Consider the following 22,748-nt stretch of genomic DNA (forward strand, 5'->3'; position numbering starts at 1 on the left):
CAAAGATCTCAGAAAAAAATCCAAACACCTGAAGGTACCACGTTCATCAGTACAAACAATAGTACGCAAGTATAAACACCATGGGACCAAGCAGCCATCATACCGCTCAGGAAGGGGACGCCTTCTATCTCCTAGAGATTAACGTACTTTGGTGCCGAAAAGTGCAAATCAATCCCAGAACACCAGCAAAGGACCTTGTGAAGATGCTGGAGGAAACAGGTACAAAAGTATCTATATCCACAGTAAAATGAGTACTATATCGGCATAACCTGAAAGGCCGCTCAGCAAGGAAGAAGCCACTGCTCCAAAACCGCCATAAAAAAGCTAGACTACCGTTTGCAACTGCACATGGGGACAACGATCTGACTTTTTGGAGAAATGTCCTCTGGTCTGATGAAACAAAAATAGAACTGTTTGGCAGTAATGACCATCGTTATGTTCGGAGGAAAAAGGTGGAGGCTTGCAAGCTGAAGAACACCATCCCAACCGTGAAGCACGGGGGTGGCAGCATCATGTTGTGTGGGTGCTTTACTGTAGGAGGGACTGGTGCACTTCACAAAATAGATGGCATCATGAGGGTGGAAAATTATGTGCATATATTGAAGCAACATCTCAAGACATCAGTCAGGAAGTTAAAGCTTGGTCGCAAATGGGTCTTCCAAATGGATAATTACCCCAAGCATACTTCCAAAGTTGTGGCATAATGGCTTAAAAACAACAAAGCCCTGACCTCAATCCTATAGAAAATTTGTCGGCAGAACTGAAAAAGTGTGTGCGATCAAGGAGGCCTACAAACCAGATTCAGTTACACCTGCTCTGTCAGGAGGAATGGACCAAAATTTCACATTCTTAAAATAAAGTGATGATCCTAACTGACCTAAGACTGGGAATTGTACTAGGATTAAATGTCAGGAATTGTGTAAAACTGAGTTTAAATATATTTGGCTAAGGTGTATGTAAACTTCCGACTTCAAATGTACATATGAAGTGGGTAAAACAGTATGTAAACATTACTAAAGTGACCTGTGTTCAATGACTCTGTATAGCGGGCAGCAGTCTCTACAGTACCGGTGACTAAGGTTTAGGACAGGGTACTGGGTGGAGACGAGCTAGCGGTGACTGTTTAACAGTCTGATGGCCTGAAGATAGAAGCTGGGTATCAGTCTCTCGTTCCCAGCTTTGATGCACCTGTACTGTCTCTGCCTTCTAAATGGTAGTGAGGTTAACAGGCCTTGGCTTGTGTAGCAGAGGTTTTTGATGATCTTCTTGGCCTTCCTCTGACACCGGGTGCTGTAGATGTCCTGGGGGTAGTGTGCCGCTGACCACACCACCCACTGGAGAGTCCTGTGTTTGCAGACGGTGCAATTGCTGTACGAGACGGTGATACATCCTGGCAGGATGCTCTCAATGGTGCATTTATTAGTTTGTGATGGACTTAGGGGCTATTTAGAATGTAGTCTGCTATTTAGTAAACATTTATGCAGTAAGCAAAAAATATTTACATGCTACAATGCGCTTGTTACCCGCCATTTGTGCATTTTTGTAGAACTCGTCCCATATTCTGATTATCAGCTGTTGTCAATCAGAGTGTGAAAAGACAATTATTTTCCTCAATAGTGTAATAGTAATGTACTGTTAAACCATAGTTTCTTTGAAATTTACATTAACATACTATACCTTTTTTACAGTAAGTTACAGGTTGGCTGCCAGTAAGTTACCGTAAAAACCACAGGATTTAAAAAAAAACTGTTTACTTGATGAAAAGCCAAAATGTGTTTGACATCTCGCATACCCAAAAAGCCTAGTATTTGGAATGCAAGTATGGGTATTTGGACACAGCCACTGTTTTAGATACAATCTCTATGTTACAGTGCAGGCAGGATAGTGTCATGCTACAGAGAATTTTGAGATAATCTCTGGTTGATGTTAACTTCGGGATCGGTGTCCTGTCCACGGGACGGTTAAGCTAACATAGGTTAATGTGATTAGCATGAGGTTGTAAGTAACAAGAAAATGTCCCAGGACATAGACATATCTGATATTGGCAGAAAGCTTACATTCTTGTTAATCTAACTGCACTGTTCAATATACAGTAGCTATTACAGTGAAAGAATACTATGGTATTGTTTAAGGAGAGTGCATCATTTTGAACATGAAAAATGATTAATAAACAAATTAGGCACATTTGGGCAGTCTTGATACAAACTTGGAACATAAATGCAATGGTTCATTGGATGAGTCTAAAACTTTGCACCTGTACTGCTGCCATCTAGTGGCCAAAATCTAAATCGCACCTGGGCTGGACTAATACATTATGTCCTTTCTCATGCATTTCAAAGATGATGGTACAAAAAAAATACAAAAGAACGGTTGTTTTTTTCTTTGTATTATCTTTTACCAGATCTATTGTGTTATATTCTCCTACATTCCTTTCACATTTCCACAAACTTCAAAGTGTTTTCCTTTCAAATGGTATGAATATGCATATCCTTGCTTCAGGGCCTGAGCTACAAAGCAGTTAGATTTGGGTATGTCATTTTAGTCAAAACTGAAAAAAGGCTCTTTATGCCATGACCATGTTTTCTCTCTCAGAAACATTCTCTGACACCTGCTCCAGAAGCTGTCATGCACCAATGAGGACAGGCCTGTAGAGCCATATTAAAACACATGTTATTCTAAACAAGCAGATGTTTGTTTTCCCGATGACTCAAACAGATTTTGTTGACTTGGATCAAGTCCCTGATTTGCCTCTGTTCCTTTCTTTCTTTATTTCAACCATTCTATCCATTAATAAGGAAGTAACTTATTAATGCGTGTGACTTAATGCCAGAAAAAAATACGTATTTCTCCCTGGAACTCTAGATTTACAGTGTACCATCATCCCACTCTTACTTCATTGTTGATGCAGGGTACTGATCCCACATCTGTTGTTGCCAGGGTTACAATGCATGTGCTGAAGCTAGACCCACTTGTTAGTTGTTGCCTATAGCTAGTATGGCCTCATCAACCTGAGTTGGGGTGATAATTATTGTCTTTTGAATTATAAAAATGTTGTTAAAAACAACGTTTCAGGGATCGTCTAAGCTCAGACAATGAGCTGCATCACTGATTTTGATTGTTCAGTAACTCTATCATATTCCAACCACACACCACACATTTGCTAGTAGACGATCTCTCTCTCCTCCTCTTCCTAAAGCCACCTGGCTCTCCAAGATCCTCTCTTGATTTACACAAAAACCTAAGGCACAGAAGAAGAAGCTTCAGCTTACAGATGTATCCTTGTCCAGGCTGTCATTCTTCAGCTTACAGATGTATCCCTGTCCAGGCTGTCATTCTTCAGCTTACAGATGTATCCCTGTTCAGGCTGTCATTCTTCAGCTTACAGATGTATCCCTGTCCAGGCTGTCATTCTTCAGCTTACAGATGTATCCCTGTCCAGGCTGTCATTCTTCAGCTTACAGATGTATCCCTGTCCAGGCTGTCATTCTTCAGCTTACAGATGTATCTCTGTCCAGGCTGTCATTCTTCAGTTTACAGATGTATCCCTGTCTAGGCTGTCATTCTTCAGCTTACAGATGTATCCCTGTCCAGGCTGTCATTCTTTGCCACACTTTTCCAGTTGAGTGAGCCACACAGTGATTGGTGATCAGGTGAATAGATCAAATGCGGTCTTCTGCTCTCAGGTGTTATTAGACAGAAATAGAAACCCAGAGACAAATGAGGTGTTCTACTTGTTCTATGGTGTGGTGTTATTGTTCTGTGGTGTGGTTCAAATAGACAGAAACAGGACCTATAGACAGAACAGGACACATGAAGTGGGTAGGAGGGAGAAGAGAGCCCACCTGGATAGGGGTTTTATGGTGAGGTAGAATAAAGGGGTGACAGGGTAGCCTAGTGGTTAGAGTGTTGGACTAGGAACCTGAAGTTTGCAAGTTCAAACCCCTGAGCTGGTGAGGTACAAATATGTCGTTCTGCTCCTGAACAGGCAGTTAACCCACTGTTCCTAGGCTGTCATTGAAAATAAGAACTTGTTCTTAACTGACTTGCCTAGTTAAATAAAGGTAATATTAAAATATCAATAAAAAAAAAGGTAGAATAAAGCATGCTCTCACAACTACAGGAACCATATGGCTCACTCTGGTAGAACATACATACATAGATAGATAGATAGCCTAACACTGTGTTTAGGTTTTCATACTTCATCATAAAGAAGACGCCCGCGCGCCTGCTATAGCGCGGGAAACACCGGTCGGCGGTGACGTGTGACAACGCTCTGTTTTCTCTGCCCTCTCCAGCACAGCACAGTCAACCTCGCGTGGGCGTTCCCGCTACCCAGCAACGAAACTGAAGTACAGACGGACTGAAGCTGAAGCTCTCTGCCGAACGAGCCAAAACGAGACTGGAACAGACAGCGGTGGGAGAGTGTCTCTAGAACGGGAGGCAAGAAGATAACACTGTTTCCCGCAGTTTCAGCATCTTTTCGCGATGTTGTGAGTGAGATCTTCAGAGTCCCCCCTTCCGGATGCAGTTTTAGAAGTGATTTCTTTATTTCTTTAATCTGTCTGTTGTATGACTGGGTTATGAAGTGATTTGACTACCACGGTATATTGGTCATTGGAGTGCCACCAATAGGGTGGATCGAGCTGTTAAGGACCGGAGCATTTTCAGTAAGGTAAGGTGTTCTGGCAATTAACCCCTAAAGGGTAATTACGAGACCATTCTTTGAAAGTGTACTGTAAAAGATTGCGGAAAAAATTAAAACTAGAATTAAACAAACACATCATCTACTTGGCACACTAACATGAATTCAACGTGAAATCAACAAACTATTTCAAAATGTAATTGGATTTAGGTTAAACGTTGGGTGAAAAAATGGCACATTCCCTTACACGTTGAATCTACGTCATCACGTATAATTTTTGGTTGAATTTACGTGGAAATAACGTTGATTCAAGCAGTTTTTGGCCAGTTGACAACATCCATCTATATTATCTATGCACATTGTAGGCTATTCGATATAAAATAAGTTTTGAAGATTGAGAGAGGATTGCATTTGGCCTTAATCCAACTCACTTAATTTTCCAATGTTTCAAAACATGATTTCGACTGTATAGCCCACGGTGACAAACCGATAGTAAATACATCCAGGATGCTGTAGCCTAGGCATATTTGCTTTCTATTTCAAAGCACATGCATGACATTTACTCCGGCTTCTCAACACGCATGACATCGGGACAAGTTTCTGTCTACTGCACGCACGCACACGCGCGCGCGCGCACACACACAGGGTGGGCTCTCAACACTTGCCTGAGGGAAGTCAAGTATGATCTCATGTATTTGTTTTGAGTCTTGTGAGGTGGGAAAGGACAAAGTGATGTCCTTATGCTTTACCAGTACTGTCACATCTCTATTCAAGATGACTAAATGTCTGATGTAGTGTTTTGGACATCGAGATAATTGGATTATGATTTGGGAAACACCACCAATACCATTTCGGAATCCAATTTTTTTTTACCTCGTGAATTGAGATTAGATGACAGTCACTGTGTGTGGTTGTGTGTGGATTTATGAGATCAACAACACCAGACAAACAGAATCTGGTCATTACATTTCAGACTGTATCATGCCAACTCTACAGATGTACAATCTTAATTTGACCACTTGCAGAGTATTTTCCTGCACACAGCAGGAAATGTAAACTTGTAGTGTATTTGAGTCTTAAAAAGGCTTCTGAAGTTTGTAATTTCAGACTTTATTTGCCCTAATGAAAAATGTATCAAACCTTACAAAAATGTCCATTAATCATAATCTATATAATAATTCACATTTCCTGTTGCTGCATTCTGGCACTGTGGGAGCCAATCGTCTCTCACTCTCTTTCTCTCTCTCTCAATTAAATAAAATTTAAAGGGCTTTATTGGCATGCAAAACATATGTTTACATTTCTAAAGCAAGTGAAATAGATAATAAACAAAAGAAACAATAAAACATGTACAGTAAACATTACACTTACAAAAGTTTCAAAGGAATTGAGACATTTCAAATGTCATTATGTATATATACAGTGTTATAACGATGTGCAAAAAAAGTACAAAAGGGAAAATAAATCAACATAAATATGGGTTGTATTTACATGGTGTTTGTTCTTCACTGACCCATAGCCTTGAGTGTTTGTTTGGTTTCCTGTCTGAGAAGAAGTTACTTCTGTTGACTGAAGGCTTCTCTGTAGAAGTCATGTTAACAGTAGATGTTGTTATGGTTCTGAATCAGACTGAACAATCTGAATCATTTGGTCCCACACACTAACTAGCATTCATGGTGTATCACACTATGGTGTTACATAGTGTTTTACAATATGGATACATTGCTTATAACAATGATGTTCCTCTATATAAAGAGAGACATCCCAAACCCATTTGAGACATCCCAGTAGTTTGGAATCAGAGGTATGCAGAGTGTGAAAGCATGTTGTTCATTATCCTACAAAGAAAGAAAGAAAGAAAGAAAGAGAGAGAGAGAAAGAAAGAAATAAAGAAATAAAGGAGAGTAGATATCCAGACATCTACCTAACCATTTCCTGGCTCTGTTTAAAACTTAGTAGTGTGTGTCCCCTTTTTTCCCTCCATTGTCAACTACAGTCCTCCTACACACACACACACACACACACACACACACACACACACACACACACACACACACACACACACACACACACACACACACACACACACACACACACACACACACACACACACACACACACACACACACACACACCTGGCAGCCATCGAACGCTCCAAGGAGTGTCTGGGCATACTTTGTGCTCGGCACAGTAAGTAGTGAATCAAATCAGCAGTAAACTTATTTGTCAGGTTTATATCAAGGCTAGTGCTGTTGTGCTATCCTGACCCGTCACTTGCAAAGCTGCTGCTGTAATTTGTTATGAGTGCTAATTAGGCATTTAATTTATTTTGTGTTTTGTGAACAGCACACAAACTTGATATCGTGTCTTATGAGCCCATACTGTCTGGGCACCAATTTGTGCACGACACGGAAATAAGATAAATCAATCAATCGGAAGTAGTTGTCGTCGTCGTGCAGTAAAATAACAATAGTGAGACTGTATACAGGGGGGTACCGGTACAGAGTCAATGTGCTGGGGCACCGGTTAGTTGAGGTAATATGTACATGTATTTGTATTTATTATGGATCCCCATTGCAGCAGCTACTCTTCCTGGGGTCCAGCAAAATTAAGGCAGTTTATAGAATTTTAAAAACATTGTAATACATTCACAGATGTCACAACACAGTATGTGCCCTCAGGCCCCAGTACTAAATCCATGTGTATGTATAGTGCCTATGTTATCGTGTGTGTGTGTGTGTGTATACACATTTGTCTGTGCCAAGGTTTGTGTTGCTTCACAGTCCCCGCTGTTCCATAAGGTGTTTTTGAATCTGTTTTTTAAATCAAATTTTACTGCTGGCATGAGTTACTTGATGTGAGTTCCATTTAGTCATGGCTCTATGTAGTACTGTGTGCCTCCCATAGTCTGTTCTGGACTTGGGGACTGTGAAGAGACCTCTTGTGGCATGCCGTGTGGAGTATGCATGGGTGTCCGAGCTGTGTGCCAGTAGTTTAGACAGACAGCTCGGTGTAGCTCGGTGCATTCAACATGTTGAAAACCTAGGTAGAGTTATTAAAGTGACTATACATAGATGATAACAACAGAGAGTAGCAGCGGTGTAAAAGTGGGGGGGCAAAGCAAATAGTCTGGGTAGCCATTTGATGCAAATGATCCAGATATGACGGCTGGTTACACAAAGAGAGGGGATTGGGTTTGAGTGAAGGAGCGGGAAGACTGAGGAAAAAAAAGGTTTTGTGTCTCTATCGGGCCGTAGGCAGCTATGCTATCGTAAATACAGTATCTTATGCATTCTCAATAACCGCCCATTTGGAAAAGGAAAATGCAATAAATATTTACTCTGAGCTGCGCTTCGGTAGATTGGTCGTAGATAGAAGGCCGGGTTGTCCAGCATGGATCTCTTGTCCTCTGAAGAATGTCTAGTGGTGAACTGGAGCGTGGTAGAATGGATACTCTGTCCATCCTCTCCTAACCCACGTTTACAGTTGCTGCGGCTAACTCAATCGGCTAGGAAGTATCACTTCTTTAGTGAATAAGAGTTCAAAGTTCATACCACGTTGCCATGCTATATGCTCATGCGATATTCTGGCTGGTATAGTCGAATTCATCCTTCCGGCGTGTTGATCGTCATCTTCACGTTGAAATTCGATGCTAATTTCGTTAGGTTCTTGTAGTTCAACCAGAGCTCATGATGAGGTTGGCTTAGTTCTGTAGGTGATCTTGTCCTTTTAACGCAGGGACCACAAGTCCTCACGTCCTTGGACCAGAAAGTTAGATTTTTTTCAACAGGCTTATATCGTGGTGAAGAGAAGGGCGTGTTTCATAGTTTACACCCAATGTCTGTTCACTTGGGCGGGGCCTCTGAGTGAGCAGAGTTTACTCTATGACAAACCGTTCTCTCATTAAGAAGCTAAAATTACATTTAATATTTTCACAAATAGTTTCATATTTAAACAATTAAATTGCACAACAATTCCATGTGAATCTGATAACTAGAATGTGTAGATTTTCCAAGATACAGTTTATGTCATACTCTCATTAGTAGTAATGTCTCAGACAACAACTGATCTGAGATCATATTCATTAAGTACCAACGCATTTGTTCAACTGGTTGGATTACCGAAATATGGTTCCGTCTTCCACCTTTTGATGTTACCAGACTCTCTATGTTACAAATGCATTACAAGAGTCAACTCTATAAAGTAGAGAGAGAGAAAAGGGGAAAGGTATTTATGGGGGTCATAAACCTCCCCCAACAGGCCAACGTCATGACAACGGTGATCCGGGATGTGATCTGAGGTGATCCGGGATATGATCTAAAATGATCCTCTGATGATGATGAACTGGGATGGGATCTGGTAATGGAGGCTGGGTTTCTGTATTGATAGGGGAAACAGCAGTGGGAGAGCCAGAATGGATATTTAGGGAGATTGCGGTAGGTTGAGGGGAGGGAATATTTTGGCTAAGATGTAGATTTAGCAGAGAGACAATATGTAAATGTAGGTGTGGAATGGATGCTAGAATCCCCATAAATCTCTCCAAATATGACTGGATGAATGGAAAATTCTTTACCAAAGTCTAGTCCCATCTTTCATTAATGTAAATGAACATGGATGATGTCAGTGCTGTCACAAAGGCCAGAGTTCTCCATGGGGACTCCAGACTGAGTGCTCCATTTCAAAGCAGCCACAATTATGACATTCTTCATTCTTCTCTCTAAATAGTATTTTCAGTGTCGCTTTTCTCCCTCTCCCTCTTTTTTCCAATGCAGCATCTGTGTGCAATTACCATTAGGGTGTTTTATCCAGTGCGAGCCAACAGAGGAAGCTGTTATGTCTAAGTCACAGAATGTGGATTGTCCATAAGGAGCTCTATTCATCAAAGCAGACTAAAGCCTCCCACATTGACTGATTGTGACAATGGTCTTCACTTCCACCAGCTAGCTGAGACAAAGGAGTCTTCAATAAAGAGATTAACTCTCTCTCGCTCTCCCTGTCTGTCTCTCGCTCTCCCTGTCTGTCTCTCGCTCTCCCTGTCTGTCTCTCACTCTCTATCTGTCTCTCGCTCTCTGTCTGTCTCTCGCTCTCTGTCTGTCTCTCGCTCTCTCTGTGTCTCTCGCTCTCTCTCTGTGTCACTCTCTCTGTGTCTCTATCTCTGTGTCTCTCTCTCTCTGTGTTTCTGTCTTTCTCTCTGTGTCTCTGTCTCTCTCTCTGTGTTTCCCTGTCTGTCTGTCTCTCTGTCTCTGTCTCTCGCTCTCTCTCTGTGTCTCTCGCTCTCTCTCTCTGTGTGTCTCTCTCTATGTGTCTCTCTCTGTGTCTCTCTCTGTGTCTCTCTCTCTCTGTGTGTGTCTCTCTCTCTCTCTATCTCTCTCTGTGTCTCTGTCTCTCTCTCTGTGTTTCTCTGTCTCTCCATTTCATGGGAAACATGTTTACATTGCCAAAGCAAATTAAATAGATAATAAACAAAAGTGAAATAAACAAAAAATGAACAGCAAACATTACACTCACAAAAGTTCAAAAATAATTAAGTAAAATAATATTATGTCTATATCCAGTGTTGTAATGATGTATAAATAGTTAAAGTACAAAAGGTAAAATAAATTAATATAGGTTGTATTTACAATGGTGTTTGTTCTTCACTGGTTGCCCTTTTCTTGTGGCAACACGTCACAAATATTGCTGCTGTGATGGCACACTGTGGTATTTTACCCAATAGATATGAGAGTTTATCAAAATTGTATTTGTTTTCAAATTCTTTGTGGGTCTGTGTAATCTGAGGGAAATATGTGTCCCTCATATGGTCATACATTTGGCAGGAGGTTAAGGAAGTGCAGCTCAGTTTCCACCTCATTTTATGAGTAGTGTGCACATAGCCTGTTCTCTTGAAAGCCAGGTCTGCCTTCATAGGCCTTTCTCAATAATAAGGCTATGCTCACTGAGTCTGTACATACTCAAAGATATCCTTAATTTTGGGTCAGTCACAGTGGTCAGGTATTCTGCCACTGTGTACTCTCTGTTTAGGGCCAAATAGCATTCTAGTTTGCTTTGATTTTTGTAAATTCTTTCCAATGTGTCAAGTAATTATCTTTTTGTTTTCTTATGATTTGGTTGTGTCTAATTGTGTTGCTGTTCTGTGGCATCTGTTTGTGTTTGTGAATAGAGCCCCAGGACCAGCTTGCTTAGGGGACTCTTCTCCAGGTTCATCTCTCTGTAGGTGATGGCTTTGTTATGGAAGGTTTGGGAATCGCTTCCTTTTAGGTGATTGTAAAATTTAACGGCTCTTTTCTGGATTTTGATAATTAGTGGGTATCGGCCTAATTCTGCTCTGTATGCATAATTTGATGTTTAACGTTGTACACGGAGGACATTTTTGCAGAATTCTACATGCAGAGTCTCAATTTGGTGTTTGTCCCATTTGGTGAATTCTTGGTTGTTGAGCAGACCCCGGACGTCACAACCACAAAGGGCAATGTTTAGTTCGAGGTATGTGTAGTTTTTTGTGTGCTCTAGGGAAATGGTGTCTAGATGTGTATTTGTGGTCCTGGTGACTGGACCTTTTGAACACCATTATTTTGGTCTTACTGAGATTTACTGTCAGGTCCCAGGTCTGTCAGGGCGCAGGTCTGTCAGGGCCCAGGTCTCTCAGGGCCCAGGTCTGTCAGGGCCCAGGTCTGTCAGAGCCCAGTTCTGTCAGGGCCCAGTTCTGTCAGGGCCCAGGTCTGTCAGGGCCCAGGTCTGACAGAATCTGTGAAGAAGATCTAGGTGCTGCTGTAGGCCCTCCTTGGTTGGGGACAGAAGCACCAGATCATCAGCAAACAGTAGACATTTAACTTCAGATTCTATTAGGGTGAGGCCGGGTACTGCGGACTGTTCTAGTGCCCTCGCTAATTCGTTGATATATGTTGAAGAGGGTGGGGCTTAAGCTGCATCCCTGTCTCACCCCACGGCCATGTGGAAAGAAATGTGTGTTTTTGCCAATTTTACCACACACTTGTTGTTTATGTACATGGATTTTATAATGTCGTATGTTTTTCCCCCAACACCACTTTCCATCAATTTGTATAGCAGACCCTCATGTCAATTTGAGTCAAAGGCTTTTTTGAAATCAACAAAGCATGAGAAGACTTTGCCTTTGTTTTGGTTTGTTTGTTTGTCAATTAGGGCGTGCAGGGTGAATACGTGGTCTGTTGTACGGTAATTTTGTGAAAAGGCCATTTGACATTTGCTCAGTACATTGTTTTCGCTGAGGAAATGTACGAGTCTGTTGTTAATGATAATGCAGAGGATTTTCCCAAGGTTGCTGTCTCACGGTAGTTATTGGGGTCAAATTTGCCTCCACTGATGTGGATTGGGATGATCAGTCCTTGGTTCCAAATATTGGGGAAGATGCCAGAGCTGAGGATGATAGAGTTTAAGTTTAGCCAATTGGAATTTGTGGTCTGTATATTTTATAATTTAATTTAGGATAACATCAACCCCACATGCCTTTTGGGTTGGAGGGTTTGTATTTTGTCCTGTAGTTCATTCAATGTAATTGGAGAATAAAGTGGGTTGTGGTAGTCTTTAATAGTTGATTCTAAGATTTGTATTAGATCATATATATGGTTTTGAAGTTTGTCATAGAGCCAAACAGATTGGAGAAGTGGTTTATCTACTGTATACATCTCCATTTTGGATAGATACATTGTCTTGTTGTTTGTTTAGTGTTTTCCAATTTTCCCAGAAGTGGTTAGTCTTTGGATTCTTCAATTACATGGAGCTTATTTCTGATGTGCTGTTCCTTTTTTTCCCACATTGTATTTCTGTTTTGTTTTAGTGATTCACCATAGTGAAGGTGTAGGCTCAAGTTTTCTGGGTCTCTGCTTTTGGTTGGATAGGTTTCTCAATTTCTTTCTTAGGTTTTGGCATTCTTCATCAAAACAATTTGTCTGTCCTTCTCGCTGTTAATAGCTATGGGGCTGTGTCATCTAAATATCTGTCATCTGTCCATCCCCAGCAGACTTCAGAAAGCCATTGGTGCCACAATGACAGAGTACAGGCTAAATATCCATAGCATACATTGACATTACATTTTCCCACAAAACATAAAGTGACATTGGAATGGCCTGGTGAATGTCTGTGGTGGAGTTTTTGGAGTTTATTAATTGATATGTGTAGCCCATGTATCTGATGCTGTATGGACAAAGAACATGTATGCCATGGTACATGGGCTACATATAGTAAGACAGGGGGCGCTGTTTCTCTCGCTCAGATGCTTTCTCCGGCAAGATAACTGTAGTTAATTGCAAAAAAAAATATATGAAAACATTAGAATGACAAACAAAATAAATATGTAGGCTATAGCAGCCTATAGCTGGGTAAATTATGTTTTTTATCGCTCTCTGGCGGTGGCGCGAATTATGAACAACTGTAGGCATGTGTGCAGAGGCCGGTCGGTCAAAGGCTTGAGGGCCAAATCCCACCGAACAACAACAGCCACAGACAGAAAACCAGGGATGGTTTAAACAGCTGTCCTCAAAACACGTTGTTATGGACTTGGGACTCATGTACGACACATTTCAACTCGCGCTACTTTCCGAGTGCTTAGCTTACAGAAACATACCACCGGTATAGCATATACAAATAAACAGATCCACCTTATGAACCTCATCACACCAACGAGATCTGGGATCCAAATTCACCGCGTGTCTGCCTTGATGTACATAACTCCACGGACCCCCTCTAACTCCACGGACCCCCTCTAACTCCACGGACCCCCTCTAACTCCACAGACCCCTCTAACTCCACGGACCCCCTCTAACTCCACGGACTCCCTCTAACTCCACGGACTCCCTCTGGAACCCAGAACGACATGTCTCCACTTGGTTACGCTGCTGCCCTTTCAGCACCATGATTCAAAGGGCGCTCAAGTTCAATTAACCCCCACTAAGTGCTGTTGCCTACTCCTAATAATCCTACTCATCACATTATTATTGTTATTACAAATAGAAAGGTGCTTGTTTAGTAAAGTTTGATCAAAGCTGAATCAAATATCTCGCAAGACCACATAATGATTCATTAGTATTTTACATAACAGAACTGAATATAGTACCATATACTTTAGCATAGTAGGCCTACAGTATGTTACACCAAAAACACATCTTCCTCATCTGGCTGAATAGTCACAATTATTTCCTCATGCAGCCAAAACTCAATAGTGCAATCAATCCACTAGACAGATTATATGCTTTGATGGAAAGTATGCATAGAAGAAAGGTTAATAGTTTGTTAACACCGTCTGTTTTAATTCGCTCAACAGTAATTCAAGAAGAACTAAATGCATATTCCCATGAATCTGATTGACATCAAATGATTGGCATGCAGTTTGGACATTTATTTCACCGGTAAAATGTGAAGAATTATCATTCACTATTGACAGTGATGACAGCCTATTTTGAAATGAGGTATGCCTAACTTGGTGTTTGAGGGTATTAAAAATAGAACATGTTCTTGAGACAATATGTTTGGGCATAGGCAGACGTTGTGATTGGAGGATGCATTTTATGCATAGACATATTCTACAATGATATTCAATAGGCTTCATCTGTCGGTACAAACTTTGATTGAGAAATGATGACGTCATACTTTTTATTTGTTGCTCTTCCTCACCTAAAAAAAGAGCACTACTCCACTGGAATTGAAGGACATTTGGTGAGTGCTGTTCGGATGCTTGGATTATTGTGGACAAAAGTACGAAGGTAACCTACTTTTTGAAGTGATTTGTTTGACAATCAGATAAAAATATCATGACTGGTTGTTTTCATGCCACATTAAAAGGTTACACATTTTTACAGTTAAATGAAATGTCTTTACTAGAAAACCCATTTAAAAAACACATAGGAAGTCCCGTGAACAACATGTGCCCCCCTATGGAAATCAAATGCCCGTCCAACTGGCCAAGTCTCCTCCAGTCTCTGCATATTAGTCAAGCACTATCCACTGGGTATCAGTATCAAAACCAACGCTGTGAATGGGAGCAGATTTACTGCCATTATAACTGTAATTTACAGGGTAACATGAGGTCAGTAGACAGACCAGGGAGCAGTCGGAGTTCATTTGAACCATGGCATATTATACAGGGTAACATGAGGGCAGTAGACAGACCAGGGAGCAGTCGGAGTTCATTTGGACCATGGCATATTATACAGGGTAACAGGTCTGTGGAGTTGTGTCTCTGGCAGGCTTGGGTGTGAGTTCAAGTTGGATCCTTCCTGCTGCATCATAGAGAACCAAAGTAATGTAAGATTATAATTGATTCTCACCTTCATTAGTCAGTGGGCTCCATGAAGCTTATAGCTGCTTAGAGGCAGTGCTTTCAGTGGATGTGTACCCCTACGAAGCTGTAGCTAATGCCTCATAATTCCCTCTTTGCTAATGGGTACTATGGGCTGTTACCTGCTCTGACTCTATTCATATTACCAGTGTCATTCTGATATGCAAACAGCTCTCCGAGGTCCATTCCGAAATGGAATGAAACAGAATTGGAATATCAGCTCACATTCTATTCAGAGCTGGTTCCACACTGTCTTTACGGAATTTGGATGCAATTTTGTTGCCAGATGATGGGATGGTTGGCTTGAGACTGTGATATGTGAATCCACATCACAGTAGTGCACTATATGGAAAAGGGTGCCATGCATTTGAGACCTTAATCTGCAGACTGACTGCAGTCGGTAGTTGTGACAGTGTAATAGTGTTAATGTTCCCAGGCAGTTTGTGCCAGTTGGGGAGGAGACACTCAGACTTCTACTGCCTCTCTACTCTCCCCTGGGAGCGCTTTATGGCAGGTCTGTCCATTTCCCCCCTGCCTCTCTACTCTCCCCTGAGAGAGCTTTATGGCAGGTCTGTCCATTTCCCCCTGCCTCTCTCTCTTTTTCCCTTTCATTCTGGATCTCTGTCATCAACTCACTGTTTAAAAATGACAAACTGACAGACGGGAAGATCTGCCTTCTGCCCAGGCTTTTGAACTCACCTGGCATGATATATATATTTTTTTTTCAGGGTTTCCTGGCAGTCAAATATGCCATAATGAACTGTTGAAACTTCAGTGAGTTTTCCATATAGGATTTTTCCAATTCATTTTAATATAATTTGTCATTTACATAATTTACGAGATATAAGCTTAGCTTGCAAATTGAGAGAATACTACATCTATAAGATACAGGTAACTGCAAAAATTCATGAAACACCAACATAAAGTGTCTTAATTGGGCAATGGGCCACCACGAGCCAGAACAGTTTCAATGCACCTTGCCATGGATTCTCCAATTTCTGGAACTCTATTGGAGGGATGCGACACCATTCTTTTGCAATAAACTGCATCATCTCCTGAGTGGTGCAATGGTCTAAGGCACTTCACCGCAGTGCTAGCTTTGCCACTAGAGATCCTGGTTCATGTCCAGGCTATGTCCCAGTCGACTGCGGCTGGGAGACCCATGGAGTGGCACACATTTGGCCCCGGGTTAGGGCAGGGATGTTGTTGTACACTAGTGACTCCTGTGGCATGCTAGGTGCAATACATGTTGACACAGTCGCCAGGTGTATGGTGTTTCCTCCGATACATTGTTGCGGCTGGTTTCCAAGTTAAGCGGGCATTCTGTCAAGAACCAGTGTGACTTGGCTGGGTTGTGTTTTGGAGGACGAATGGCTCTTGACCTTTGCCTCTCCCGAGTCCGTACAGGAGTTGTAACGATGGGTCAATTCGATACCACGAAAAAGCGCAAAAAAAAATGTGTAGAATTCTTTTGGGGGGAAATTCTATCATTTGGGGTTTTGTTGATGGTGGTGTAAAACGCTGTCTCAGGCACCGTTACAGAATCTCCTATAAGTGTTCAATTGGTTTTTTGATCTGGTGAATAAGACGAAATCTGGTTTACATCGTTTTCATGCTCATCAAACCATTCAGTGACCATTTGTGCCCAGTGGATGGGGGAATTGTCATCCTATGGGGCATAGCCATGGTAGCCACAATAATGGCCTGCCCAGTATTTATATAAATTACCAATATCTCTCTCATCATCATTTTTATATTTTTTATTTCACCTTTATTTAACCAGGTAGGCTAGTTGAGAACAAGTTCTCATTTGCAACTGCGACCTGGCAATCATCACTCAATGCCTAGGCCTACCTCCACTGTATTCACATCCTACCATATCTTTGTCTGTACATTATGCCTTGAGTCTATTCTATCGCACCCAGAAACCTGCTCCTTTTACTCTCTGTTCCAGACTTACTAGACGACTAGTTCTTATAGCTTTTGGCCGTACCCTTATCCTACTCCTCTTCTGTTCCTCTGATGATGTAGAGGTTAATCCAGGCCCTGCAGTGCCTAGCTCCACTTCTGTAACCATAATCCTTGGTTTCATGCATGTTAACATTAGAAGCCTCCTCCCTAAGTTTGTTTTATTCACAGCTTTAGCACACTCTGCCAACCCAGATGTCCTAGCCGTGTCTGAATCCTGGCTTAGGAAGACCACCAAAACACTGAAATTTCCATCCCTAACTATAACATTTTACTACAAGATAGAACTGCCAAGGGGGTGGTGTTGCAATCTACTGCAGAGATAGCCTGCAGAGTTCTGTCACACAATCCAGGTCTGTACCTAAACAATTCCAGCTTCTACTTTTAAAAATCCAGCTTTTCAGAAACAAGTCTCTCACTGTTGCCGCTTGCTATAGACCACCCTCTGCCCCCAGCTGTACTCTGGATACCATATGTGAACTGATTGCCCCCCATCTCTCTTCAGAGCTTGTGCTGCTAGGTGACCTAAAATGGGATATGCTTAACACCCCGAACATCCTACAATCTAAGCTTGATGCCCTCAATCTCACACAAATTATCAATGAACCTACCATGTACAACCCCAAAGCTGTAAACACTGGCACCCTCATAGATATCATCCTAACCAACTTTGCCTCCAAATACACCTCTGCTGTTTTCAACCAAGATCTCAGCATTCACTGCCTCATGCCTGCATCCGTAATGGGTCAGCGGTCAAACGACCACCCCTCATCACTGTCAAACGCTCCCTAAAACACTTCAGTGAGCAGGCCTTTCTAATCGACCTGGCCCGGGTATCCTGGAAGGATATGGAACTCATCCCGTCAGTAGAGGATGCCTGGTTATTCTTCAAAAGTGCCTCCCTCACCATCTTAAATAAGCATGCCCCATTCAAACAATTTTGAACCAAGAACAGATGTAGCCCTTGGTTCTCTCCAGACCTGACTGCCCTTGACCAGCACAAAAACATCCTGTGGCATTCTGCAGTAGCATCGAACAGCCCCCCAATATGCAACTTTTCAGGGAAGTTAGGAACCAATATACACAGGCAGTTAGGAAAGCTAAGGCTAGCTTTTTCAAGCAGAAATTTGCATCCTGTAGCACAAACTCAAAAAAGTTCTGGGACACTGTAAAGTCCATGGAGAATAGGAGCACCTCCCCCCAGCTGCCCACTGCACTGAGACTAGGAAACACTGTCACCACCGATAAATCCACTATAATTGAGAATTTCAACACGCATTTTTATACGGCTTGCCATGCTTTCCACTTGGCTACCCCTACCCCAGTCAACATCCCTAAGTTACTCAAATGTTTGCATTATTTTGGTAGTTACCTGTATCTAGAAGCAGACCTTTAGTATAAGGCATAGGAACAGTATACTGTACCTTGTATAGGCATTTCCTGCTTTATTATCCTTATGAACATAGGACCTTTAGCTCAGAAACAAACTGAGTTGATCACAGCTTGCTAGCTTAGGGTCATCAGCCCTAGGGTCCCAGTATAATTACCACAGCGCCTCTCTCTTCTCTCTCTCTTTCTTCTTTCTCTCCCCTCCCTCTCTTTCTTCTGTCTCTTTTCTTCTTCAACATGTCATGGATTTTTCTTCTTCTCTTCCTTTTCGTGTTCTCTCTCCTCTCCTTCCTCTCCTTAAATTTCACGGTTTGGTCCCTCAGGAGATTACCAAGCCGTGACAATTGGCTTGGCTGATAACCATCCTCTTACACATGCTGTCAGTCTGAGCTCCAGCTGGGCTGGAATCTTGCAATACTGAATAGAAAGTCTTTAATACTGCTTAGAAATGCCTGGAAATGGTATTGATAGATTCAACCCTGTACCAAGTTCAGCATAGCAAGCCTTTACATGTCTGTGATTATTATATACAGTATTGAACTAGCCAAGGATAAAGATTGACTTAAACTTGACTAAGATTGACTAAAACTGTTGACGTTTGAGGCTTGTGTGTAAGTAATTCATCTCCATTGGATTGATGAGAACTTAGAAATACCATCTTATTTCTGCTATGCCTGCATTCTCATGCCTATGACTGAAGCCTAGGGGGTTAGTTTCCCAAAAGCCTCGTAGCTGAATCAGGCTGGCAGAGTGGTTTTGGTTCTGCAGCTCTGCAGCCATTCCACACCATCACGGTTCACGCCACCAGAAGCAGAACTGAGTGGGATGAAATGGGGAGGAACGGCCTGGTCTCTCAGGAGGAATGTAAGGTATTTACCACAAAGCATCGAGCTAACCAGGTTCAATGCTTTGTGGTAAATGCCATGACTATCAAGCAGTTGCCTCAATTAGAGAAAACTCTGTACTGATACCAGATCTGAAGAAGATTAGTGGAGATAGATAATTGAGTGGGACCTGGTGAACTCACTCTAGGTGAAACTGTCCGTGTTAGAATACTTAAACTGCATACAGTATGCCACGGCCTCAGCGCAGTAGCGGCCCCTGACTGACTGAATAGGTGGGGCGGGGCAGAGTGCATGTGGATTTCTCCAAATTCAACAGACATGCATGGCATTAACCAGCCTGATGATAGCTCATTTCCAATTAGATTAATTTCTCTAAACTCTGAATAGAAAATGGATGTTCTAGGCCTCTCAGGCTGGTTGTGGGTGTTGTGCTATTAGGGTTCAATGAATACAACGTAATGAAATATAATTCATGTTTACTGAAAGAATATAGTGTTTACATCTTGACGGGAGGCAAATATTCATACAACTCTGTCATGTTCAACTGCCAAAGAGTATCTCTCTTGTGCATGCGTTATCCGTTCAGGTAATCAATCTAGCAAACACTGTTTGGTTATATCATTACATCTCCCTTTCTTTAAATGAAAGTATTTCACTTTTCAAAATGAACCATTTCTTTCTGTACTCAAAGTGTAATAACAAAATGAATTGTAAACAGCATTTCAATGTTGTCAACAAAATGTTATTAACTATATGCTTAGTAGGACCACTAGTGAAAATACTACAGTAGTAATATACTCTCAACTGTTTTAATTGTCCTTAGAGTCCCTGACAACTCTCAGTATGTCTTTCTGGTACTTTAACTGATGTGTGAATCTTCCGATGGTGTTCTTCACACTGGGCTGCTGCCAGAGATGTGCTCTCAGCCTTTTCAACAGTGTCTGTCATGATGGTGTTCTTCACACTGGGCTGCTGCCAGAGATGTGCTCTCAGCCTTTTCAACAGTGTCAGTCATGATGGTGTTCTTCACACTGGGCTGCTGCCAGAGATGTGCTCTCAGCCTTTTCAACAGTGTCTGTCATGATGGTGTTCTTCACACTGGGCTGCTGCCAGAGATGTGCTCTCAGCCTTTTCAACAGTGTCAGTCATGATGGTGTTCTTCACACTGGGCTGCTGCCAGAGATGTGCTCTCAGCCTTTTCAACAGTGTCTGTCATGATGGTGTTCTTCACACTGGGCTGCTGCCAGAGATGTGCTCTCAGCCTTTTCAACAGTGTCTGTCATGATGGTGTTCTTCACACTGGGCTGCTGCCAGAGATGTGCTCTCAGCCTTTTCAACAGTGTCTGTCATGATGGTGTTCTTCACACTGGGCTGCTGCCAGAGATGTGCTCTCAGCCTTTTCAACAGTGTCTGTCATGATGGTGTTCTTCACACTGGGCTGCTGCCAGAGATGTGCTCTCAGCCTTTTCAACAGTGTCTGTCATGATGGTGTTCTTCACACTGGGCTGCTGCCAGAGATGTGCTCTCAGCCTTTTCAACAGTGTCTGTCATGATGGTGTTCTTCACACTGGGCTGCTGCCAGAGATGTGCTCTCAGCCTCTTTGTTATTTTTTTATTTCACCTTTATTTAACCAGGTAGGCCAGTTGAGAACAAGTTCTCATTTACAACTGCGACCTGGCCAAGATAAAGCAAAACAGTGCGACAAAAAACAACACAGAGTTACACATGGAATAAACAAACATACAGTCAATAACACAATAGAAAATGTCTATATAGAGTGTGTGCAAATGGAGGAAGGAGGTAAGACAATAAATAGGTCATAGTAGCGAAGTAATTACAATTTAGCAAATTAACACGGGAATGACAGATGTGCAGATGATGATATGCAAGTAGAAATACTGGTGTGCAAAAGAGAAAATAAAGTAAATAAAAGCAATATGGGGATGAGGTAGGTAGTTGGATGGGCTATTTACAGATGGACTATGTACAGCTGCAGCGATCGGTAAGCTGCTCAGATAGCTGATGCTTAAAGTTAGCGAGGGAGATATGTCTCCAACTTCAGCGATTTTTGCAATTTGTCCAGTCATTGTCAGCAGAGAATGTTTGGCAGCGTGAGTGAAGGAGGCTTTGTTGCAAAATAGGAAGCCGATTCTAGATTTAATTTTGAATTGGAGATGCTTAATATGAGTCTGGAAGGAGAGTTTACAGTCTGGCAAGACACCTAGGTATTTGTAGTTGTCCATATATTCTAAGTCAGAACCGTCCAGAGTAGTAATGTTAGTCAGGCGGGCGGGTGTGGGCAGCATGCATTTAGTTTTACTAGCATTTAAGAGGCCTCAGAAGGAGAGTTGTATGGCATTGAAGCTCGTTTGGAGGTTTGTTAACACAGTGTCCAAAGAGGGGCCAGATGTATACAGAATGGTGTCGCCTGCGTAGAGGTGGCTCAAGGAATCACCCGCAGCAAGAGCGACATCGTTGATATATACAGAGAAAAGAGTAGGCCCAAGAATTGAACCCTGTGGCACCCCCATAGAGACTGCCAGAGGTCCGGACAACAGCCCCTCTGATTTGACACACTGAACTCTATCTGAGAGGTAGTTGGTGAACCAGGCGGGGCAGTCATTTGAGATACCAAGGCTGTTGAGTCTGCCGATAAGAATACGTGATTGACAGAGTCGAAAGCCTTGGCCAGGTCGATGAAGACGGCTGCACATTACTGTCTGTTATTGATGGCGGTTATGATATTGTTTAGTACCTTGAGCGTGGCTGAGGTGCACCCGTGACCAGCTCGGAAACTGGATTGCACAGCCGAGAAGGTTTGGTGGGTTTCGAAATGGTCAGTGATCTGTTTGTTAAAACCTCTTTGGGCTGAGATCCCGGTAACGAGATCGATATGACAACAGCCAGTGAAAGTGCAGGGTGCCAAATTCAAAACAACTGAAATCCCATAATTAAAATTCCTCAAGCATACAAGAATTTTACACCATTTTAAAGATACACTTCTTGTTAATCGATTTCAAAAAGGCTTCACGATGAAAGCAAACCAAACGATTATGTTAGGTCAGAGCCAAGTCACAAAAAAAACACATCCATTTTTCCAGCCAAGGAGAGGAGTCACAAAAAGCAGAAATAGAGATAAATGAATCACTAACCTTTGATGATCTTCATCAGATGACACTCATAGGACTTCATGTTACACAATACATAACAAGTTAACTTGTTCGATAAAGTTCATATTTATATAAAAAAATATCAGTATACATTGGCGCGTAACGCTCAGTAGTTCCAAAACATCCGGTGATTTTGCAGAGAGACACATCAATTTACAGAAATACTCATAATAAACATTGATACAACTATTATGCACGGAATTATAGATACACTTCTCCTTAATGCAACCGCTGAGTCAGGTTTCAAAAAAGCTTTACCAAAAATACAATGGAACTCAAGCTAACTCTCACGTGAACGCACTTGGCCAGCTCATGGCTCTCTGGCTGACCTCGGATTCATTCCCCTCTCACTTCACAGTAGAAGCATCAAACAAGGTTCTAAAGACTGTTGACATCTAGTGGATGTCACGAGCTGGCCACG

At 42.0% G+C, this 22,748-nt stretch overlaps 1 protein-coding gene across 6 annotated transcripts in view; it reads left to right on the forward strand.

Moving 5' to 3' along the window:
* The first annotated feature begins 4,242 nt into the window (after positions 1–4,242).
* LOC109900013 (inactive rhomboid protein 1) overlaps positions 4,243–22,748 on the forward strand; it is a 79,262-nt gene continuing 60,756 nt past the window's right edge. For 2 of the 6 annotated variants that reach the window (XM_020495721.2, XM_031835298.1), the window contains exon 1: positions 4,326–4,672. The gene's annotated coding sequence lies outside the window, so the exon portion shown is untranslated. Of the gene's footprint in view, positions 4,673–22,748 lie in introns of all 6 variants that reach the window. The other 4 variants (XM_031835299.1, XM_020495722.2, XM_020495723.2 and 1 more) reach the window with 4 other exon arrangements.

This window comes from Oncorhynchus kisutch, linkage group LG11 (assembly GCF_002021735.2).
Source record: "Oncorhynchus kisutch isolate 150728-3 linkage group LG11, Okis_V2, whole genome shotgun sequence".
In the NCBI taxonomy this organism is placed as follows: domain Eukaryota; kingdom Metazoa; phylum Chordata; class Actinopteri; order Salmoniformes; family Salmonidae; genus Oncorhynchus; species Oncorhynchus kisutch.